This window comes from Eurosta solidaginis, chromosome 5 (assembly GCF_040869045.1).
Source record: "Eurosta solidaginis isolate ZX-2024a chromosome 5, ASM4086904v1, whole genome shotgun sequence".
In the NCBI taxonomy this organism is placed as follows: domain Eukaryota; kingdom Metazoa; phylum Arthropoda; class Insecta; order Diptera; family Tephritidae; genus Eurosta; species Eurosta solidaginis.
This window is the reverse complement of record NC_090323.1, coordinates 275936359-275961200: the sequence shown is the minus strand read 5'-3', so window position 1 is coordinate 275961200 and position 24842 is coordinate 275936359. Positions and strand designations below refer to the sequence as shown.

General features: G+C 40.1%; 1 protein-coding gene across 1 annotated transcript in view; it reads left to right on the top strand.

Moving 5' to 3' along the window:
* Nucleotides 1–24842, top strand: part of Obp73a (Odorant-binding protein 73a) — a 372527-nt gene that overhangs the window by 68407 nt on the left and 279278 nt on the right. The window lies entirely within an intron of this gene.

Below are 24842 nucleotides of genomic sequence, written 5' to 3'. Positions count from 1 at the left end.
TATCGTACAAACACATTCTTGAGTCACCCCTGGTCCCCCTTTATGGCGATATTTCGAAACGGCATCCACCTATGGAACTAAGGATTACTCCCTTTTAAAATACTCATTAACACCTTTCATTTGATACCCATATCGTACAAACGCATTCTATAGTCACCCCTGGTCCACCTTTATGACGATATCTCGAAAAGGCCACCACCTATACAACAACCACCACTCCCTTTTAAAACCCTCATTAATACCTTTAATTTGATACCCATATCGTACAAACACATTCTAGAGTCACCCCTGGCCCACCTTTATGGCGATATCTCGAAACGGCGTCCACCTAGTGAACTAAGGATTACTCCCTTTTAAAATACTTATTAACACCTTTCTTTTGATACCCATATTGTACAAACAAATTCTAGGGTCACCCGTGCTCCACCTTTATGGCGATATCTCGAAACGGCGTCCACCTATGGAACTAAGGATTACTCCCTTTTAAAATACTCATTAACACCTTTCTTTTGATACCCATATTGTACAAACAAATTCTAGGGTCACCCCTGGTCCACCTTTATGGCGATATCTTAAAAATGCGACCACCTATACAACAACCACCACTCCCTTTTAAAACCCTCATTAATACCTTTAATTTGATACCCATATCGTACAAACGCCTTCTAGAGTCAACCCTGATCCACCTTTATGGTTATATCTCTAAATGGCGTCCACCTATAGAACTATGGCCCACTCCCTCATAAAATACTCTTTAATGCCTTTCATTTGATACACATGTCATACAAACACATTCCAGGGTTTCCCTCGGTTCATTTTCCTACATGGTTATTTTCCCTTATGTTGTCACAATAGCTCTCAACTGAGTATGTAATGTTCGGTTACACCCGAACTTAGCCTTCCTTACTTGCTTTATTTTGGCTTTGTTGACGAAAATTACATGTAACATTTTTCTTCTTCTATCACTTTTGACAGAAGAAATTGAAAGAACAATTGACAGTTTATCCTCTTCAGACCCTGGGTACACATATGTGCTCTTTTAATTTCATACAACTTAATCATCTTAGTGACATATTATGGTAAAGGTTTGTACTACAAATTCTTCTAAAGCTATCAAAGTTTCCACTATTTATCACTAGGTGGCCCTAAACACTTATTTTGTATGTATTTATCTAATTTGAATTTGACAGTTGAGAATTTTTGCAAGAGACGCCTACTCAGTAACTTTGAAATTCTATACAAAATCAATTGTTCACTTTTCTTGATAATTCAAAGTGGATACTACAGTTGAAGTGTTGGATTATCGTGTGAAAAGGTAAGTTTTACATTTTTCTTAATTCTACCCGCATAACTTTTCCTTATTTTCTGTGGTGCACATATGTGTACCTCAGGACTAAAGATTAGTTTTGTGTAATGTATAACCGATGTTCAGTTTCAACATGGACGACCGAGAAATTGAGGCTTTATTGAATGATAGCGACTTTGCACTTCTCTGGAGATAGCGATGATGAGTACCTACCTTCAGATTTCATGGAAGCGGACAGCGAAGAAGGTGCAGATGTCATGTAAATGGGTGGCGAAGAGGGTGCAGATGTCATGGAAATGGATGGCGAAGAAGATGCAGGTGTGCAACTGGTACAGAACGAGACGAATTTAGGAGAGGAATCGCAGAATACACTGCGTTCAGCGTTGTGGCGCACTACTGAAATGACCCCTCGTGGGCCAGATATTTCAGAGGATGTACTTGTTTCGGAGGGTACTTTAGACATGAATATATTGTACTGCTTTTTTGAGTATCTGGGCCTAGAATTCTGGGAGTTAGTAGCAGAGCAGAGCAACCTATATTCGGCACAAAAGCGGGATTTAGAATCGTTGAACACGAACGCTATTGAAATGATTAAATTTGCAGCCGTGCACTTGATGATGGGAAACCTCAAATATACTCAAGGTAAGCTTTACTGGAATAGAGATTTATGTGTGCCTATTATTGCAGATACAATGAACCGAGACAGATTTTTTGAGCTTCGAAATTATCTCCACTTTGTAGATATAAATAAGCCAAATGTGTGACGGACTTTTCCTTTGACTTTGCCGGGGTTAGCCTCAGTGCATCCAGGGTTCCTGAAAGTAGAAATTCCTACCGATCCTTCTAAAAGAATAACCCTGTTTATTCTTATAAAACGTTACAAAAGTATTTATTTAATAAAAATTCTATTTCTACTCCTAGGTGATTCCCTTACTTTGTAAGAGGTGACTGAGGTAATAAAGCCCTCGGCCAACCTCTGCGGTCGAATGGAGTGATGAAGCCTCCAGACGAGTATACTTTTAGTACAAATGAAGTGAAAAAGCTTTCAGGTGTACTCTTGGTCGGTAGTGATAAAACCTACCGACTCGTATGCCTGTCTCCTAATCTCTGAATTTCAATGCGAACTCGTCGCCCTTATATACTAATTTTTGCACGCAGGCAAACGGTTATTTTATAATAACAACTTTGAACTAATGGTATTAACAATATAAAACAACTGTTAATCCGGTAAATATTTCCTTCCCATGATTTTCCATGCACCATAATGCTCCTTATTGAATACAATGCCTTTGTACTTGCTCATACCGTGCTTTCCAGGCTTTGGTTTATATATTGTGTGTTTGTATATTTGTTTGTGGTCACCTGATTCTAATGTTGTGTTTTGCTTTGCCCAATGCTTCTGCCTTCTGTTGTATGGCGTGCGTTGGTGTGTTGTATGCTAGTGCGTAAATATGTATAACGAAATTTCAATTAGTAGCGGCGCTTATTTTGACGACTTGCTGCTGATCTCCGTTCACTTAAGTTATTATGTATGTTGTATTTGTAACTGGGTACATTGGATTTTGAGTGTGCAAAGGGTTGATCGACCGCTGCATGTTTATGTTTTGTGCGTATCTACTTTCCAAATATTTAATGCATGTTAGGGTGATCCTATATTCAAAGTTTATGTTTGCGAAAATGTAAATACTTTGCTTGCGTGCCCAAGTGCGCAAGTCTAATTTGTCCTTCGATTTAATAATTATCAATTCAACGTACAACCGAATATATGTATTTAGAGTATAATTCATAAAGGTATACATATGTATATTTCATAAAAAATGTATAAGTGGTAAATTCAAATATAAACTCCAAGTTATTTCAAAACGTATCTTCTTTAGAAAAATGTATGGATATGTGTATGTTGTGAGGATACAAAGTCCTCGACTTTGGGGTCCTCACACTCCCCCCTCACATGCCGCAATGAGACCCACCCTCACCAGGTCGGTGCGCGTGATCCGTACGCGGAAGTGGTGTTTGCCCATGCTGATTCGTCGTCGCTGCCGTCGCTGGCCATCAGGCTCAATATGTCGCTGTTTTTGTCGTTGAGGCTACCGTTGACCCAGCTGGCCTTACGGCTTAATTCTCTGCTGTCGTCGTTGTGGTTGAGGCTGCCGTTGACCTCGCTGGCCTTACGGCTTAATATTTCGCTGCCCTTCCCGTCGGCGGTATGTGTGATGCCAGTCTATAAAATAAATGAAAAACTGGTGGATTTTCCTTAGGGTGTTCCCACCGTGTATGGTGGATTTTAAAAAGGAACGTGTTATATCATGCGCATAGTTAAAGAGTATATTTATGGGATATCTATGTAATTGTGGTTAGAGTTTACCGAGCTTTTAGTGGTTGATTCGGCTTCCGGGTACTTCTTGATATGAAATTTCTTCGTGTATGATTTGACACTGTATCGGTTGGGCGTGTCCGTTACTACCGATTTCATCCGGATTGAAGTAGAATCTTACAAAATAGTCTGTAATTCGGCAGTTGTCTCGGGGTGTGTGTTCGTTTAAGGCTGCCATAGCGAACTGCCTTCCCAGGTGTAATCTTGATCCATGTGCCGGTTCTCTGGCGATCTGTAATTTATTTTCTGGAAATATTCGTACCTGATTCTCCGCAATGTTTTGTACTTAACCGTCTCTGTATGCTATCAGCTGTGGACTTGTACCTTGGTTCTCTCCGTGTTGTCTCCCGGTCTCTTCGCTGACTCGTGTGAGCGTACCGCAAATGGCTACCTCGCTGTTCTCTCTCTGATGTTGTACCTCGGAATTGTTGTTTGCTGTTTGATTTGACGATATTGACGCGGTTTGATCTTCACTAGAGTCCTCTCTGTATCTCTGTTTATGACTTTGCCTCCTTGATTCGTTGTTGTCGGCGGCGTCAGCTGCGTGGTATGCTTTCAGCTCACTTAGGTGGGCTGTCCTCCTCCTTCCTCTGAAGACTTTGTCTAGCTCTACGATCACTGGTGACACAAAGTTCGTTACCCGGCGAGGTCCACTGTACTTGGGCGCTAGTTTGGCTGCAAAGTTATCCACCGCTTTTGACAGCTGATGCTCCTTTACCAGCACTAGGTCGCCTATCGCCGGTCGCCATTGCCTTCGTCTTGAGTTGTAATACTTCGCTTGCTCTATAGATGCTCCCTATTGCTTCCGTCGTACCATCTCCAATATTTCTTTCATCCTCGTTGACTTCTCTCCTGGGTTCGCTAATTTCTCACCTGTACCAAATGTCTGCTCATCGTAAAGGCTGTTGGGGATTCTCGGTTCCCTCCCTTGTACTATGTATGCTGGACTGTAACCTGTCGATTCACATACACTTGTATTCAATGCCAGCGTTATCTCTGGTAACAACTTATCCCATGTCTTCTGCTCTTTTCACGTAAATTGTGCTATCATCCTCTTGATGTTCCTGTTTGCCCTCTCTGTCGGGTTCTCCTGCGGTGTGTACGGTGCCGTTAATTGGTGTTTCACGCCAAGTTCCTCTAAGAATCTCTTAAAACGTCTGCTGATAAACTGTGCTCCGTTGTCCGTAATAAATACTTTTGGGACGCCGAACCGTGCCAAAATCCTCTCTCGAAATCCTCTTATTAAACATTCTGTCGTTGACTTTCTGATTGGTATTACCTCCACCCATTTTGAAAATTTGTCTAAGAATACTAGTGCCATTGTGTTGCCATGCTTCGATCGTGGCATTGGACCAACAAAGTCTGCACAGACTGTTGCCCAAGGCTCCTCTGAAATTTTCGTTAGCATCTTACCCGCGGTTGGCTGTTGACTCGGTTTATTTATTTGACATGTGTGACACTGCTGTACGTACTTCCTTATATCCCTGAACATTCCTGGCTAGTAATAACGTGTTGTTGCTCTTGCTATCGATTTGCGGATGCCCATATGCCCTGCGCTCGGTGTGTCGTGAATCTCCTCTAGCACTCGGCGTCTCTGTGGAGTCGGCACACATAGCTTCCATGGCACTGCATCTTCGCCATCCACCTGACTTCCTATGCGTCTGTACAACTTTCCATCCTCGATAACGTACTCTGGGAATTTCTCCGGGGCCTTTCTTACATCTTCCATCTTTGCTTTAAGCCACTTACACTCGGCGTTTCCGTCATCCATCGTCAACGTACCCAACTGCTCGTCCATCGGTCGCCTTGATAATGCATCTGCCACAACGTTCAACTTTCCTTTTCGATACTGTACGTCAAATGAATATTGCTGTAGTTTCAGAGCCCATCTCGCAATCCGACCAGTCGGACTCTCTATCGCATTCAACCATTTCAACGCTAGGTGATCTGTTATTACTGTAAACGTGTATCCTTCTACGTATGGCCTCATCTTTCGTATTGCCCAGACTATTGCCAAACACTCCTTTTCTGTCGGTGAGTAGTTCATCTCTGCCTTGTTTAACTTACGGCTTGCGTATGCTATTACTCGCTCTTCGTCGCCTGAACCTTGCGTAAGTACTGCACCAAGACCAAAATCACTTGCATCCGTCTGTAAACTAAACTTCCTTGAGAAATCTGGACAAGCGAGTACCGGTGCCTGCGTCAGTGCTGTCTTAAGTGCTTCGAATGATGATTGCTGCTCTTCAGACCACCTCCACTTACTACCTTTCTTGAGCATAGATGTTAACGGGTGTGATACTTGTGAAAAATCCGGCACGAATCTTCTATACATGACACAACTCCTAGAAAACTTCGTAACTCTCGTATATTCTTCGGTGGTTGCAGTTCTTTGATGGATGCTATCTTGTCTGGGTCGGTATGGATGCCTTCCTCGCTAACGACATGACCTAGATATTTTAACCTTTTCTTAAAAAACTCACATTTTTCCGGGTTTATCCTCAGGTTCGCTCTATGCAGCCTTCGAAATACTTCTGTTAGATGTGCAATGTGCTCTTCCAATGTTTTGCTTGTAATGATAATATCGTCAAGATATACAAACGCGTATGGTTCCAATTCTGGTCCTATGACACGATCAAGTGCTCTCTGGAAAGTTGCTGGGGCTGAGTGCAAGCCAAATGGCATTACCCTCCATTGGTATAGTCCACGCCCAGGTACTGTGAATGCGGTGTATTGCTTGCTGCTTGCTTCCATAGGGATTTGCCAATATCCATTTTTCAAATCCAAGCTACTGATAAATCTCGCGCTTCTTAATTTGTCCAAGATATGTTGTATACGAGGTAAAGGTTATGCGTCTGGTACTGATCTTGCGTTTAGTTGACGGTAGTCTACGCAGAATCTCCATTTGCCATTCTTCTTCTTTGCCAAAACTATGGGTGCGCTGTGCGGGCTATTCGATTGTTCGATGCAACCTTTTTCGATCAGCTCGTCGACTTCTTTGTTAATAATTTCTTACATTTTCGGATTCTTCGGATAGTACCTTTGCTTAATTGGACGGTCGTCCCTCATAAGTATTTTGTGTGTGGCCACGTTGGATACTCCTGTCATATTTGCAAATACCTGTAATTCTTGGCTCAGAAATTTACTCACCGCATCTTCTGTCTTGCTAGTTGCTATCGCCGCCATTGGGTTGTGTTCCTTGAAATCTTCGCTATTTGTTTCGACCATAGTTGTACATGTCACTACCTCTTGCTTCCGTTCGTCTACTCTCAACGTTATTTCTTGACCACCGCATCTCATCTCAAAGTTTACCTTCGCCAGATAGTCCGTGCCAATTACCACCTTATCGCTCAGTCCCTGTAGGATTAGCATCTCGTTCCTCTGTACTTTATCACCCATTCTTAATTCTGCATCTACCGCTTCTTTGACTATTATTGCTCTACCGTCGCCCATTCTTACTCGCGTCTTTAATTCCTTGAATTTGTCAGTTTTTAATCTTCTCGCCATTGCATCACTTATAAAGCTCCTCGTCGCTCCCGTGTCAATCGCTGCTACCGCTTCTTCTCCATTCACATACGTTGTTACCAATATGCGGCCCTTTGTGTATTTGAACATGTCTAATCTCTCCGAGGTTGCACTTCCGGAGACCCCATCCCTCGGTTCCAATGTGGTCTCTGGTCGTTTCCCTGTGGCTTCCTACAACAATCACGCGTGAGCACGCCTATCTTACCACATGTCCAGCAAAATTCTCTTCTTATGCCTCGGCACCCGTATGAAAAGTGACCGCCTCTTCCGCATCGTCTGCACGACGTTCTTGTGTCTACATATTCTTGTTGTGGCTCTGACCTCTGCTGTTGCTGGACTTCTACTCGCTCCTCCTGTCTTCGTTCTGCCTGGAGACACTGGTACTGATCTTCTTGACGCCGTAGTATGAATGGCCTTGTGGTAGGTCGCATTGGTTCCCTGTCAGGAGTAATATTTTCATAGTCTTGAGCTAAACTTACCAGCTCCTCAAGATTGCTGACCTCGCTTCGCTTTATATATAGTTGGTACTCTCTGCGCGAGTTTCTGTAGATGCGGTTTAGTTTCATCATCGAATTTCATCTTCCAATTGCTCTAAGTATCGGGAGCTTAGAAAGAACTTCAGGAAGTCCTTCTTGAAGGCGTCTCACTCCTGCCAATGCCGGTTGTTATTCCTGTACCACACCAACGCTTTGCCCTTCAATAACTCCGGCAGCGATTTTGGAATTGTGTTGCGGTTGATTTCATACCCATCTGCTAGCTCCTCCACTCTTTCGATAAATCCTAGGGGATCTTTGCCTCCGTCGTACTTTAATCCCCACTTCCTTACTCTGTCCATGGTCGTTGCATATGTGCCAGGCTGTTGAATATAATTTGTCGTTGCGTACGTACCAGACTGCTGAATAAAATGTACCGGTGGTTGTCCGACCTCCAATTGGTTGGGTGAACCATTTGCCTGCCTATCATTTCTTGGTGAATTTAGTTCGCTGCTTTTCTTTGATGCTTGTGGATTTGTTAGCCGCGCATGCCGAATCGCCAACTCTGTGAATCGATCACGTAAGTTCTCGGTATCCTTCTCCTCTTGGATGAATGTCGCCAATCGTTTTCTTAGTTCGTCAACCGTTCCGCCATCTTCTAGCCCAAATTCCGTGCTATAGGCTACCAGATCCTCTCCAGTGAGATAGTATATCCACGATACCTTTACCATTTTTATGCTTTATATCTCGTCGTATTAACCCAGAAGTGTGTGAATCTTGTTTCCCTCTTCGTTTCTGATGCTCTGAAAGTATATCTTAAAATTTGATTTGTTTAACCTGCTCGGGCGCCAAAATGTGACGGACTTTTCCTTTGACTTTGCCGGGGTTAGCCTCAGTCCGTCCAGGGTTCCTGAAAGTAGAAATTTCTACCGATCCTTCTAAAAGAATAACCCTGTTTATTCTTATAAAACGTTACAAAAGTATTTATTTAATAAAAATTCTATTTCTACTCCTAGCTGATTCCCTTACTTTGTAAGAGGTGACTGAGGTAATAAAGCCCTCGGCCAACCTCTGCGGTCGAATGGAGTGATGAAGCCTCCAGACGAGTATACTTTTAGTACAAATGAAGTGAAAAAGCTTTCAGGTGTACTCTTGGTCGGTAGTGATAAAACCTACCGACTCGTATGCCTGTCTCCTAATCTCTGAATTTCAATGCGAACTCGTCGCCCTTATATACTAATTTTTGCACGCAGGCAAACGGTTATTTTATAATAACAACTTTGAACTAATGGTATTAACAATATAAAACAACTGTTAATCCGGTAAATATTTCCTTCCCATGAATTTCCATGCACCATAATGCTCCTTATTGAATACAATGCCTTTGTACTTGCTCATACCGTGCTTTCCAGGGTTTGGTTTATATATTGTGTGTTTGTATATTTGTTTGTGGTCACCTGATTCTAATGTTGTGTTTTGCTTTGCCCAATGCTTCTGCCTTCTGTTGTATGGCGTGCGTTGGTGTGTTGTATGCTAGTGCGTAAATATGTATAACGAAATTTCAATTAGTAGCGGCGCTTATTTTGACGACTTGCTGCTGATCTCCGTTCACTTAAGTTATTATGTATGTTGTATTTGTAACTGGGTACATTGGATTTTGAGTGTGCAAAGGGTTGATCGACCGCTGCATGTTTATGTTTTGTGCGTATCTACTTTCCAAATATTTAATGCATGTTAGGGTGATCCTATATTCAAAGTTTATGTTTGCGAAAATGTAAATACTTTGCTTGCGTGCCCAAGTGCGCAAGTCTAATTTGTCCTTCGATTTAATAATTATCAATTCAACGTACAACCGAATATATGTATTTAGAGTATAATTCATAAAGGTATACATATGTATATTTCATAAAAAATGTATAAGTGGTAAATTCAAATATAAACTCCAAGTTATTTCAAAACGTATGTTCTTTAGAAAAATGTATGGATATGTGTATGTTGTGAGGATACAAAGTCCTCGACTTTGGGGTCCTCACAAATGCCGATGACAAACTATGGAAAATAAGACCACAAATATACCCCATTTTGAAGAAATTCCATAAGTTGCCACGGTCTAAGCATATGTCCATAGACGAACAAATGATTCCATTTTTAGGACGATGTGAATTTCGCCAATATGTGCCATCTAAGCCAAATCCTCTTGGTCTTAAGAACTTTGTACTGGCTGCCCGAGATGGGCTGGTGTTGGATTTTGAAATTTATGTTGGCAAAAATACTCTACCCCAAGAGGTTGTGAAAAGTCTAGGACTAGGAGCAGGCATGGTACAAAAACTTTGTCGCACAATTGTAAACAGCTGTGTCCTGTACACCGACAGGTTTTTTAATAGTCTAAAACTGGCCGAGCTTTTGCTAGAAAAAAATGATGTCATTTTTCTGACTAGGACTGTTATGATAAATCGCATTGACCCAGTAACAAAGAAACTGAAGGCTGATAAGGCTCTGCAAAGAGGACAGTGGGATGAAAAAGTAAGGAGTGACGAACGAGTATGTGTCATCAAATGGATGGATACAAAGCCTGTAACAATGCTGTCGACATGCACAGGAGGTACTCCGACAGATACCTCTAAACGTTGGTGTAAAAAACAAAAGCGAAAAATTGATGTAGATCGGCCAGCAGCTATTAGTAATTACAACACCTGTATGGGTGGGATTGACTTATACGACAGGCTAATTGCTTACTACCGGTGTAGTATGCGAACAAATAAATGGATAGTGAGAACTTTCTGTCATTTCCTTGACCTAATTTCCGTCAATTGTTGGATTATGTACAGGCGTTGCTGTGCTGAAGAAGACATCCAACGCAAGGACAAATTAGAACTACTCCCATACAGACTTAATCTGGCCAAAGCGATGATGAACTATGAAGGCGGAAGAGTTGAACTTCCTGGAACTAGTTCTCGTTCCAGCACCAGTGCCTCGAAAAGATCCCGTTTGAATGTTACAGACGACGAATTAGACTATGTCGATGAGCTTCCTGCAAAGAATCGCCGCCAGATTATTCCACAGCCACAAACCGAAACCAGACTGGACAATGTCGGTCATCAGCCGAGATTCGTAGACAATAACTTCGCCTCAAAATGTCGTCATCCGAAGTGCTCTTCACGCTGCCGCACCATTTGTGTAAAATGTAATATCTACCTATGTATTTTAAAAAATAATTGTTTTGAAGACTATCACACCGTGAAAAATCTCAACTCGAAATAACATAAGTGAGACCTGAAGTACACATATGTGCACCCGATTTTTCCATACTTACAAATAAAAATTTGTATATCTTTCAAAACATGTGTTTTTTTATACCTCCACAACTACAACAAACCAAAAAAAACATTAAAACCATGTTTAGATCATGCTCGGGTCTGAAAAGGTTATGGATGATCGGCAACAACAAAATACATTACATTTTCACTTATGCTTCTACCTGGTAATTGTACCATGCTTCATCTAATATGCGATTCAGTTTGAAAAAAAGTGATATTTACTGTCAAATTTTTTTCATTTAACGAATATTTTTTCACCGTTGAATTTGCCCGTGAAAAATCTATGTATATACAAAAAAAGTGGTGTGAGTTACACTATAACTCAAGAACGGATGAACCGATTTGGCTGAAAATTGGTGCGAGAGGTAGCTTAGAACAAGGAGACGGACATAGGATAATTTTTATCCCGTCTGGATGGTTTTCCGGATCCGTCCGGAATTCCGTAGGGGTTATTTTGGGACTTTTTCGGGACTATGTCAGGGTTACTTGGGGATCCATCTGGAATCCCGTCGGGGTTATTTCGTGACATGCTCGGTATCCTTCAGGCATCATTTCTGGATAGTTTTCAGGATCCAGCCGGGATCCCTTTAGGGTCATTTCTCAACATTTTTGGGCTAATTCGGGATCATTTGGGAACCCTTTTGGCATCATTTGTGGATGGTTTTTGGGATCCGTTCAGGGTCATTTCGTGACTATTTCCGGATCATTTTAGGACTCTTCTGGCATAATGTTTTGTTGATTTTCGGGATCCGTCCAGCATGATTTTCGGGATCCGGTCAGGGCCATTTCGGAACTTTTCTGGATCATTTTGGGACCCTTCTGGGATCCCGTCGAGGTCATTTCGGTATCATTTTGGGATTTTCCGGGATCATTTCTGGATGGTTTCGGGATCAGTCCGGGATGACGTCGGCGTAATTTCGGGATAACTTAGGGACCTTTCCCGGATGGTGCTTGGGGTCCATCCAGGAGCCCGTCAGGGTCATTTCGGAACTTTCTCGAGACTATTTCGGGATCATTTGGGTACCCTTCCGGGATCAGTTATGTGTGGTTCTATGGATCAGTCTAGAATCGCCTCGTTGTCATTTCGGGATTTTTTGGGACTATTCTGGGCCCATTTGGAGACCCTTCCGGGAGCATTTCTGGATGGTTTCCGGGATCCGTCCGCGATACCGTCGGGGTCATTTCGTGGATTTTTCTGGATAATTTCGATCATTTGGGGATCCTTTTCGGTTATCAGCTCATTTAGTGGTTTTATTTACTCTAATTACAAAAATGACATATACTAGATAGACAATTTTTTTTAAACAAATAACTTCATAAGCATGTTGCGCTTCCCAAGGTAGTTGGTTCTATGTACCGGAGCGACTCGGGATTTTTCCCGACCAAGGACTGTCATTTCAGTGTAAGCCCATTTAATTTGTTGCGTCCCTCCCACAAATTGTCATCCTCCCAGCAGCTCGTTGCAGCGGGACTGCTCCATATTCTCTTGCTCCGGGAAGGTATCGAACCCAATCCGTGTCCGTCTCCTGACCCCGGTCCTGAGAAATGGTTTTGCTACATCTGCCGAAAAAGAATCTTTTTAGGACGGTCATACTCTTGTCAGTGTGTCTCGTGTAAGGGATGGTTGCATCAGACAGGTTGTTCTGGGCTAAATCCAAAACCAGACGTCCACGTAACTTCTATAAATCTTTTGTGGCTCCTTCTCGCTACCTTCCAGCAGCCCCGCTACTCAGCAAGCCACAAGAAGTACCCGCTGCTGCTCGCGCCCCACGGCGCCACCAACTCACACGGCTGCTCACACTCGTACCTACAATCTCCGTAGTAGAGTCGGGAGCAATGCCGAGCATCAGCCCCTGCCCCCGTCTTCTCCCCCCTCTTTTCCGGCAGAAATTTTGTAGGTCAGGGAAAGAGACTCTTATTCCCTACCTCCCTTTGCACCGTTTGCCGCACAGAATATATATGTTTGTGACATCCGCCCAAGGCAGCTCCTGCCATGGACGGTGCCACTTTCCTAGATGTTCTGGTCTCCGCGACGGCAAACCCCCGATGGGTTTCATTGCGCCATGTTGCCAGGCCGCATACCCAAATACACCGATACCCCAATGCTTACCCAAGGACGTCCAGTCCCAGGGCCACAACAGCAGTTGCATCCTAGCCTTCCACAACCCAGGCATAGTCACCCGTCACTTACTCCCAGAGTGGCGTCTCCCCCTATGCACTTCAAAATTCTGCAGTTAAACTGTAATGGATTAACTGGGAAGATCACGGAGATAGTCGATTTCATGAAGCGGCACCACATCCGCATTGCTGCGATTCTAGAGACTAAACTCACAGCAAGATCTGCACTGCAGACCTGTTCTGGATATAATGTCCAAAGAAAAGATCGCGAGAGCGGAAATGGAGGCGGCCTCGCGTTTATCATACACCACTCTGTGCAATATCATATATTTGATGACGGCATTGACCGCAGGGACAGAGTCTTAGAACGTCAAGGCGTATCTGTCCGGTCAGGCGATGCAAACCTAGAAATCATCAACATCTACATCCCTCCTTCCACCTGTTGCCCCAGTGGATACCGCCCTAATATCAGCGCCTTACTCACTGGCAGCAATCGCATTATCTTAGGCGATTTCAATGCCCATCATAATCTTTGGCATTAAAACTTGCGGGCGGACAGTAGGGGTGAGATGTTGGCGGATCAAATAGAAGAAACGACGTTCTGCACAATAAACGGAGACGCCCCCACACGTATGGTAGGAAGCTAGCACAGTTCACAGGATATTTCACCCGTGAGCGCAGAGCTCGTAAACTGCGTCAACTGGCAGCCGATGGTAACATTGGCATCCGACCACCTGCCTATACTTATTTCGCTCGAGGGTACCGCCGACTTCATCGTCACAGAAAAACGCACTTTCATAAACTTTAAAAAAGGATAGTGGGACGAATCCAAATCCTTTACGCTTTGCTGCCCTTCCTATCCCGACAGATGCCCGCCAAGGGGAGCGTGCTTTCCGCCAGGTCATTGAATCCGCCTCGGCACGTTTTATTACCGCCGGTAGAATTCCCGAAATTCAGCCCCACTTCCCGGCGGAGGCCGCAAATTTAGCGAGAGAACGTGACCTTATAAGACAGGCACCAATAATAATAATAATAATAAGGCACCAATAATCGATTGCATTGATTCTCATAAGATTGGTCGAATCAGCTGTTAAAATGTTACCGATACGGTTACCGATAAAGTACCAATGTCTCCAGCTTTATTCACGCAAATGCTAAATAACATAAGAATATTCGTAGTATAAACTATAAAATTTGTATTGCCCCTCTTCATTTACTTTCATTTTAAATTAAATTCACTCCGATAATTCTTTCCGCCAACACAATTCCTCGTTAGTACTTTGGCATATGAGCCTCTGTGGGTGCTCTATGGAGTACTACAGTGAAAATACTTTGGAAAGTACTCTCACGTATGTACTCTATGGAATACTCACAAACAAAGCGAGAGTGGAATCACCTACTCCTCTCCTAGGACATCGCAATGTTAATTGGAGCACATTTTTTGTATGAATACAGAGTAGTTTTGGAACACTCCTATACTCCCAAAGGAGTATTCTTTACATTATTTATGGAGTACTCGCATTTTTTGAAGGGTCATTGTGGAATTTTGACGTCTATGCACCCTACAAGAACACTGACTATCATATGACTATCATCTGATTGTCAGCAATGTCAACCTAACGATCAGCGCCTCATAAAAACTTTCTATCACAAACTTAAGGGGACTTGCGCAAATGTGATGTAAACAACTGTGTACGTGTGAGTTTTTGTCTCCTTCTTATACACCAACATGGCCTACTGATTAAGTATATAGCCGTACTGCTCACTCTCATTTCTTTTCCTCGATCAGTGCTGACACTCTAACTATCAAAAAGTGTCATAAAAGATAGTTTACTGTAGATATCAGGTTTGACTGTTATACTATCATAAATGACCATTGTTATATTCCACATACATAAATTTGAGTATCAATGTTGACGTCATCGCAGGATCAGCATTGTCAATTACAAGTGTGAATGTATTAGTAAAACTATCAGCGTTTCTTGTAGGGCAGAAGATATCACACTTACAGCTGAATTCAGTAAGCCGTCTCTAGTCACTATTAGAGACTATTTCGGGGGAAAATCACTTTTGAGACAATTTGCCATTCTGTAAGCTGTCTCGCGTCTCCAGCCTCACAAAAGCAATCACTAATTTGTGAGCTGGGCCGGGGCAGATCACAAACGTGAAAATTTCAGAAAAAGTATGAAAATTATTTGCGAAAAACGCTTTAAATATATTTTTTGTATTCCTCAAATTAAAATAAGCATAGAAAAAATTTAAAAACAGAAAATACTTAAAAAAACATCGAACTCTATGTGGCGCCGCTGAGATTCGAACCTACACACTTTGGGATTTTCTATAAAAAATTCTGAACGTCGTCTTAGCAAGCTCAGCCACAATACCACCTAACGTCATGTTAACAAAATGCAATGCTATATTATTTGTTCAATGTATGAGTAAATTGTCATTTTGGTGATTTTCGTTGATATGGTGAATTCACCAAAATGACAATTTACTCATACATTGAACAAATAATATAGCATGGCATTTTGTCAACATAACGTTGGGTGGTATTATGGCTGAGCTTGCTGAGACACTGTTCACAATTTTTATAGAAAATTCCAAAGTGTGTAGGTTCGAATCACAGCGGCGCCACATAGAGTTCAATGTTTTTTTAAGTATTTTCTTTTTTTTTTTAATTTTTTCTATGCTTATTTTAATTTTAGGAATAAAGAAAATATATTTAAAGCGTTTTTCGCAAATAATTTTCATACTTTTTCTGAAATTTTCACTTTTGTGACCTGCCCCGGCCCAGCTCACAAATTAGTGATTGCGTTTATGAGGCTGGAGACGCGAGACAGCTTACAGAATGGCAAATTGTCTCAAAAGTGATTTTCACCCCAAATAGTCTCTAATAGTGACTAGAGACGGCTTACTGAATTCAGCTGTTAGAGACTTGAGATGAGACTGAATCACAGAATTCAGCCGTTAGTTTGATTCACAATGTTTGTGACTGTTTGGGTTTTTTGTTACCCAACACTGATTTAATGCAACAAATCATTGTGGATAAAGGGCCAATTAAACTTCCTTAACCTTAACGCCATAGTCGTAACCATACCCACATCCATAACCGTCTCCAATGTGATCGATCAATGGTGCCTTAACCTAAAAATCGTGAAAATTTCATAAAAATGAAGAAAATGCAAAAAAATTACAAACATATTCCACAAAAAATAAGTCTCTTGGTCATAACGTATCAAAAACAATGAATAAAATCTACAAAAAGTTATTAAATTCACCAACTCAAATATATTTAGGTTATGGATATGGCGACAAACCAAAACCCAATTGGTTGGCTATGGTATGGTTATGCCGTTAGCGTTATGGTATGCCACCATTAATCAATTACATTGATTTACCTAAAGTAGGTTCGATCAGCTGTTTATCTGGTTGTGGTTTTATGGTTATAAGTCACCATTAATTAGTTCTTAATACTATTTTCACACAGACGGCTTATTGAATAATAAAGGCAATTTTCTACATTAAGACGCTTATTGAGCTCAATCTTCCCTACAGAATTCGAATCTATTATTATTTCATTAGTAGCTAATCGAATGCCTAATGAAGTCAAAAGCACAATGCAACTCTGTTGGTAGCGTCCCGCTTCCGTTTCCGCTTCTTAGTTTTTGGTGTGGTCAGTGCTTAAAAATGTCATTTGTCAAAGCAAATGTCATTGTCTGCATGGCGGAACGGTACAAGGTGGCCGCATCGAACAGCTGATTATAACCTTTTTTATTTGATTTGATACATCAACTACCGGCGCAGTACGATTTTGACATTTGTCCATCGAATTTACAAGTACATGGAATTTTTTTTGTTTGTAGGTATGTCACCATGCTTCCACCTTGTATCGTTCCGCCATGATTTTCTGTCTCATCCTTCATACTAATCGAGCAGTTACTTCTGTGTGAAAGCAAAAAATTTACGATTTCATTAGCAGGTGAAATGAGATCATTAAGTTTCTGTGTGCAAACAGTATAAGACAGTGTGATAACTACGATAAACTCGTTTCGCGAAAATCTGTTCGAGAACAATTATATCTCATGCCTGGTTACCAGCTATATACATGTACATAAATTTGTAGTTTATGCTTCCTTATATACAGATCACCTACTTAGATTGCGCATTCGCGAGTTCAAAATTGCTTCGTTGTGCGCATCTACGTCACAGTTGACTGATTGAGCGAATGAAAGAAAGAGAGAAAAAAAGAGCTTAAGGAAAATGACGTATTGTGACGAATATTAGCAACACTAAGAGATAATATCATCTCTAAGCCGATGCTAAACAGTGACTTATATGCACATCAATAGATCAATCATTATGTCTACATATATGTACGTACACGCAGCGGAGAGGAGACTCACAAACACATGCAGATATCTTATCTGAGATGCTCCCAAACGTATGCAATTATAATTTCGGAAGTGCCGTCCACAAATACACGCGCATATGAGAAGCTATACACGTGCATCTGTAGTTATAATTATATGGCAGTAACTAAGTAAATTCTGGAAGAGCCTAGAAATATGCAAACGAGAAATCACAGAATACAAAAGCAACAACAGTAGAGGCGCGACAATCAATTTCATTTAAGCAAGCTATTGGTTGTGAAGTACTTTAATAAAGGCCATTTTGCATTATTAAATATTGGAGTTATTTATTCAACAGTTTAGCGATACGAACGTTAGTAGAAAGTTGCAAATAAGAGAAATTGCACTAAATTCGTTACAGTATGAATTGTCCATAAAAAACAGCTGATCTTTTGTTTACATGCGCAATGCGTAATCTTCTGTGTGTGATTTGTGTTTCTTATAGCCATATGCGTGTGTATGTGAGAGTAACTACTTCAGCTGATGACTACATGTGTGTGTGTGAGATATCTCTTCATTTCCTTGTATTTATGTGTGTAAATGATGATTGATGTGTTCATGTACACAAGTGTGGCTTGCTTTAATGTTTTTTGTTGTTGTGATTATTTACTAACATAGTGCATATCATAGTGATGCTAATATTTGCCACAATACGTTAACGCTTAAACTTTATTTGAACTGCTAAGCGTTATCATTTAATGCATAATTTTGAGTTGTTCATTCGATTATTAGCAAGCAACAAGACAACATCGTTTATTATAATTTTTTTTTCAATTTTGCCAATTCTACTCAGTAAAATAATGGTTTATCCTAATAGCGTTTTCTTTTCTGAAATAAATTGTTGCCTAAGTAAATGGTAAAGCCTTAATAGTGTTACTCCTACCACAGAAAATTGTCAACATTTATAGTGCATACAAAAAACATTTCATCTCACCATATTCACTCATATCACAAATCACACTAGAAGATTGCGCATTGCGCATGTAAACATTAGATAATCTCTTTTTTATGGGCAATTCTTTCGTCATTTTCCTTTTGTTCTTGTTTTTTCGCTCTTTCTTTCATTCGCTCAAACCGTCAACTGTGACGTAGTGCGCAGAACGAAGCAATTTTGAACTCGTGAATGCGCAATCTGGAAAGATGCTTTGTGCACTCATATTAACAGAGTATATGTGGGACCCAAGAGCGAATTGAGAGTTTCACAGAGTTGCACTGCCACACCGTCATTTTATACAGGGTAAAAGTCTAACGCTTTTGCGTTGCGAGCAGCCAACAATTTTCGCAAAAGAACGAAATACCCCGTAAAGGCGTTGCCTGTTTTTTAGAATGGAACAACAACCCTTGCGCGGCGTACAAAAAGCGTAACACTATAGCCAGAAAAGAAAACGCTATAAGATACATTTTTTTTTTATATAATACATATTTATTCTCAGCTGAGCAGAGCTGACAGAGTATATTAACTTTGTTCGCATAACGGTAATCCGTAACGGTATAAACTAATCGAGATAGATATAGACTTCTAAATATCAAAATGATCTGGGCGAAAAAAGAAATTGATTTAGCCATGTCCGTCCGTCCGTCCGTCCGTAAACACGATAACTTGAGTAAATTTTGAGGTATCTTGATGAAATTTGGTATGTAGGTTCCTGGGCGCTCATCCCAGATCGCTATTTAAAATGAACGAAATCGGACTACAACCACGCCCACTTTTTCGATATCGAAAATTTCGAAAAACCGAAAAAGTGCGATAATTCATTACCAAAGATGGATAAAGCGATGAAACTTGGTAGGTGCGTTGACCTCATGACGCAAAATTGAAAATTAGTAAAATTTTGGACAACGGGTGTGGCACCGCCCACTTTTAAATGAAGGTAACGTAAAAGTTTTGCAAGCTATAATTTAGCAGTTTTTGAAGATATAATGATGAAATTTGGCAGGCACGTTACTACTATTACTATATGTGTGCTAAATAAAAATTAGCAAAATCGGATGACGAACACGCCCACTTTAAAACAAAATTTATTTAAGTCAAATTTTAACAAAAAATTTAATATCTTCACAGTATATAAGTAAATTGTGTCATCATTCGACTCCAGTAGTCATATGGTGCAACAAAAAAATAAAAATAAAAGAAAATTTCAAAATGGGAGTGGCTCCGCCCTTTTTCATTTAATTGGTCTAGAATACTTTTAATGCCATAAGACGAGCAAAAATTTACCAATCCTTTTGAAATTTGGTAGGGAGATAGATTTTATGACGATAAATGTGAAAATGGGCGAAATCAGTTGAAGCCACGCCCAGTTTTTATACATAGTCGACCGTCTGTCCTTCCGCTCGGCCGTTAACACGATAACTTGAGCAAAAATCGATATATCTTTACTAAACTTAGCCCACATATTTATCTGAACTCACTTTATCTGGGTATAAAAAATGGCCGAAATCCGAATATGACCACGCCCACTTTTTCGATATCGAAAATTACGAAAAATGAAAAAAATGACATAATTATATACCAAATATGAAAAAAGAGATAAAACATGGTAATTGGATTGGTTTATTGACGCAAAAAATAACTTCAGAAAAAACTTTGTAAAATGGATGTGACACCTACCATATTAAGTAGAAGAAAATGAAAAAGCCCTTGGAATCTTGGAAGGAATACTGTTCGAGGTATTACATATATAAATAAATTAGCGGTACCCGACAGATGATGTTCTCGGTCACCCTGGTCCACATTTTGGTCGATAACTCGAAAACGCCTTCACATATACAACTAAGGGCCACTCCCTTTTAAAACCCTCATTAGTACCTTTAATTTGATACCCATATCGTAGAAACACATTCTAGAGTCACCCCTGGTCCACCCTTATGGCGATATCTCGAAAAGGCGCCCACCTATAGAACTAAGGCCCACTCCCTTTTAAAATACTCATTAACACCTTTCATTTGATACCCATATCGTACAACACACATTCTAGAGTCACCTCTGGTCCACCTTTAAGGCGATATCTCGAAAAGGCGCCCACCTATAGAACTAAGGCCCACTCCCTTTTAAAATACTCATTAACACCTTTCATTTGATACCCATATCGTACAACACACATTCTAGAGTCACTCCTGGTCCACCTTTATGGAGATATCCCTAAATGGCGTCCACCTATAGAACTATGGCCCACTCCCTTTTAAAATACTCATTAACACCTTTCATTTGATACCCATATCGTATAAACACATTCTAGAGTCACCCCTGGTCCACCCTTATGGCGATATCTCGAAAAGGTGCCCACCTATAGAACTAAGGCCCACTCCCTTTTAAAATACTCATTAACACCTTTCATTTGATACCCATATCGTACAACACACATTCTAGAGTCACTCCTGGTCCACCTTTATGGAGATATCCCTAAATGGCGTCCACCTATAGAACTATGGCCCACTCCCTTTTAAAATACTCATTAAAACCTTTCATTTGATACCCATATCGTACAAACACATTCTAGAGTCACCTCTGGTCCACCCTTATGGCGATATCTCGTAAAGGCGCCCACCTATAGAACTAAGGCCCACTCCCTTTTAAAATACTCATTAACACCTTTCATTTGATACCCATATCGTACAACACACATTCTAGAGTCACCTCTGGTCCACCTTTAAGGCGATATCTCGAAAAGGTGCCCACCTATAGAACTAAGGCCCACTCCCTTTTAAAATTCTCATTAACACCTTTCATTTGATACCCATATCGTACAAAACACATTCTATAGTCACCCCTGGTCCACCCTTATGGCGATATCTCGAAAAGGCGCCCACCTATAGAACTAAGCCCCACTCCCTTTTAAAATACTCATTAGCACCTTTCATTTGATACCCATATCGTACAACACACACATTCTAGAGTCACCTCTGGTCCACCTTTAAGGCGATATCTCGAAAAGGCGTCCACCTATAGAACTAAGGCCCACTACGTTTTAAATAATCATTAACACCTTTCATTTGATACCCATATCGTACAAACGCATTCTAGTCACCCCTGGTCCACCTTTATGGCGATATCTTATAGAACTAAGGCCCACTCCCTTTGAAAATACTCATTAACACCTTTCATTTGATACCAATATCGCACAAACACATTCTAGAGTCACCCCTGGTCCACCTTTATGGCGATATCTCGAAAAGGTGTCCACCTATAGCACTAAGGCCCACTCCCTTTCAAAATACTAATTAACACCTTTCATTTGATACCCATATCGTACAAACACATTCTAGTGTCACCTCTGGTCCACCTTTAAGGCGATATCTCGAAAAGGCCCACTACGTTTTAAATAATCATTAACACCTTTCATTTGATACCCATATCGTACAAACGCATTCTAGTCACCCCTGGTCCACCTTTATGAAGATATCCCTAAATGGCGTCCACCTATAGAACTATGGCCCACTCCCTTTTAAAATACCCTTTAATAACTTCCATTTGAATCCCATGTCATACAAACACATTCCAGGGTTACCTTAGGTTAATTTTGCTAAATGGTTATTTTCCCTTATTTTGTCTCCAAAGCTCTCAGCTGAGTATGCAATGTTCGATTACACCCGAACTTAGCCTTCCTTACTTGTTTTGTTTACAAAATATGTACTCCTCATATATATTTGGACAACATTTGTGAACAATGCGAGCGACGCGCACCGCCAAATGCTCAGCGACTACTAAACTAAAGAGAATAAAAGCCGCGGCACAATGACATTTTTCATATAGATACGTTTAACACAAGCTTATGCATTCCAGTAACATCGCCACAATCAACCAAGATGTTGCGTTTGTAAATATGAAGGAACTTCAGACTTGGAAATTGAAGTTTATTTCGCCTTGCCCATTCATATACAAAATTTCGCGAAGCACTGTTATAAACAAAAAAAAAAAAAAAAAACAACCAAAATACTTGCTAACATATTTTGTTGTATTGCAAAAAATTTTAGAAAAATTACCAATCAGTGGAAAGAATAATTTCACTTGTAACGGGTGCCAACACCCTTAGCCAAAGCAAATGTCAAATTCTTCTTCTTATGATTTGCTTGCAACAAAATTTGAGAGTTGGCTACTTTTCCATATCAGATGGCGCCAGTGTTGCTCAATATACCGTTCTCCATAAATATAGGTGCAATCTACTCATAATGCATAAGCTTGTGTTAAACTCATCTATATGAAAAACTGCTTATGTGTCGGAGCTTTAAGAATGCGTGTGAATTGAGTGTGCACAATTGTTCCACTATGTGCCGACGTCTGCATTATACTCAGATGCAACTGAAATATGTTTCTATGTTTCACCTCTATGTATTACCTCAACAAATGGTGTGTTTCTACTATTCATCGAATCCGATTCAGCTATAGGCTATACAGTATGGCCAACGGAGGTTTGTGCCTGCGCTTTTCGGTACAACATGTTCTGTAGCTAGTTGCCGCTAGATGGGTCTCCTAAGCATTATCTAAGTGAGGATAACACTTTTTTTACGCGCAAACGTAGACGGGTATACGTGTAAAAAACGTTTTTGAAAAATATATTTTGAACTAGATTTAGTAAATTAAATTGTGTTTACGATCCAAACGTAAACAAATGCAGGGTTGCATGAAACAAAAATTTTATGAATTCATAAGTTGGCTGCCTACCAACTTTGTTGCATGCAATTACCGCACGGCCCCTTACATTAGACAATTTTCAGATATCGACTGCAAAATTGATCAATGTAAACGGCTTTTCAAATGCTAAAAAGAATAGCAATTTTAAAAGAAATATTGAGGAGAAAAGAATCTGTCAAAAGAAGAAAGATAAATAATTTTCAATATGTTGGCTATATTTTGCGTTTGGAATCTCCTCTTGATAATCCCTATGCCAGTGGAATGAAAAAAATTAAAATCAGCTGATGAGATGAGTGAACCATATAATTGAGCCACGAGTTTCCCGAACAAAACTACTACTAACTTCCCATATAAATAAGTAATGTGAATACGCACAAGTAAGTGCTTAAAGTCGGCATTTAACAATGGAATAGCTACATATAATGCTGCACCTGATGATATTAAACATGTAAGATCAATTGGAATGTTTAGAGAAAAGATTGGTTTATGGTTAGGTGCTGATGTAATAAATTGAGCAATAAGTTGATTTGTTAGAATTAGGTATAAGTACTTATTGAAATTATAAGACTGAAATTGAAAAATCAAATAAATATTATAGTAGTTGAAATTAAAATTAAATTTATATACAGCTGGCTGTTAAATATATATAAATAATATTTTTTCTCAGTAACTAATATTTGTATGGGATTATCTGTATTAGTCGTAGGCTATTTTTTTATAAATAAATAAATAATATAAAATTGTATTATAAATATTTTAAGTAGTTTAATATTTGAAACGTGCCTTTATTTTGATATGAAGATTAGATAAATTCATACATAGTATAATAATAGAATTCTCTTTCTTTTTTGGATTATTAGTTTATTGGTTAAAGCTTAAGCTTAATAAAACAGAAGGTTATCACACCATTGGTGTTAATCCATAACACCAGGTTATATATTCAGAAGTTTGCTGTCTTTAAATTGTTGTACAGTTGCTCCACCAACACACAGGTAATACCCTAAAGCCAGAACCATGTGCGTAGGTTTCTGCGTAATTGAGGTTATTATATATTTAGATTTAATGGTTTACTCCAAGTACGATAAATTTTTAGTTTTTTAATTTAATTTTTTGTCATTTCTATTCCCGCACTATCCGCCATATTATTCTCTACCGCATGAATAGCGTCCTTTTGTAGCACGCGGTTGAGTTGTGGGGAAAAACGAACTTGACGCGACGACGTTACAAAACGAAGTGATAATAGAATTCAAAAGTTGCAATATGCTAATGCGGCAGTTACTCACGGACGTACGTACCAAAAACGTGTCAGCTGACACGACCTATCTTATGAGTGTGCAATGTAAACGAAAACTCACCGACGTGCAACGCCCGTACGTACGTAGCCCGGAACGTAGAAATCAAAACAATTTTGATTTTTTCCGTAAGAACGTGTCAGCTGATCGCTCTCTCACTAGACAGAATTGCCTAGTAAACTTTTGTGCGCTAATTTTTGACCGTTTGCACTTTTATGCAAAAACACCTAATTAAAGTTTGAAAAATTGTGAAAATAATTCGAAATAATTATGTAAAAGTGCAGATTATAAATATGTAATCTATTTATACTTATTTAATATTTATTCCGGCCTTTTACAATATCAAAAATTAAATTGGAAAAAGTTGATGTTTCCATAAGCATGCATGCAAACTGG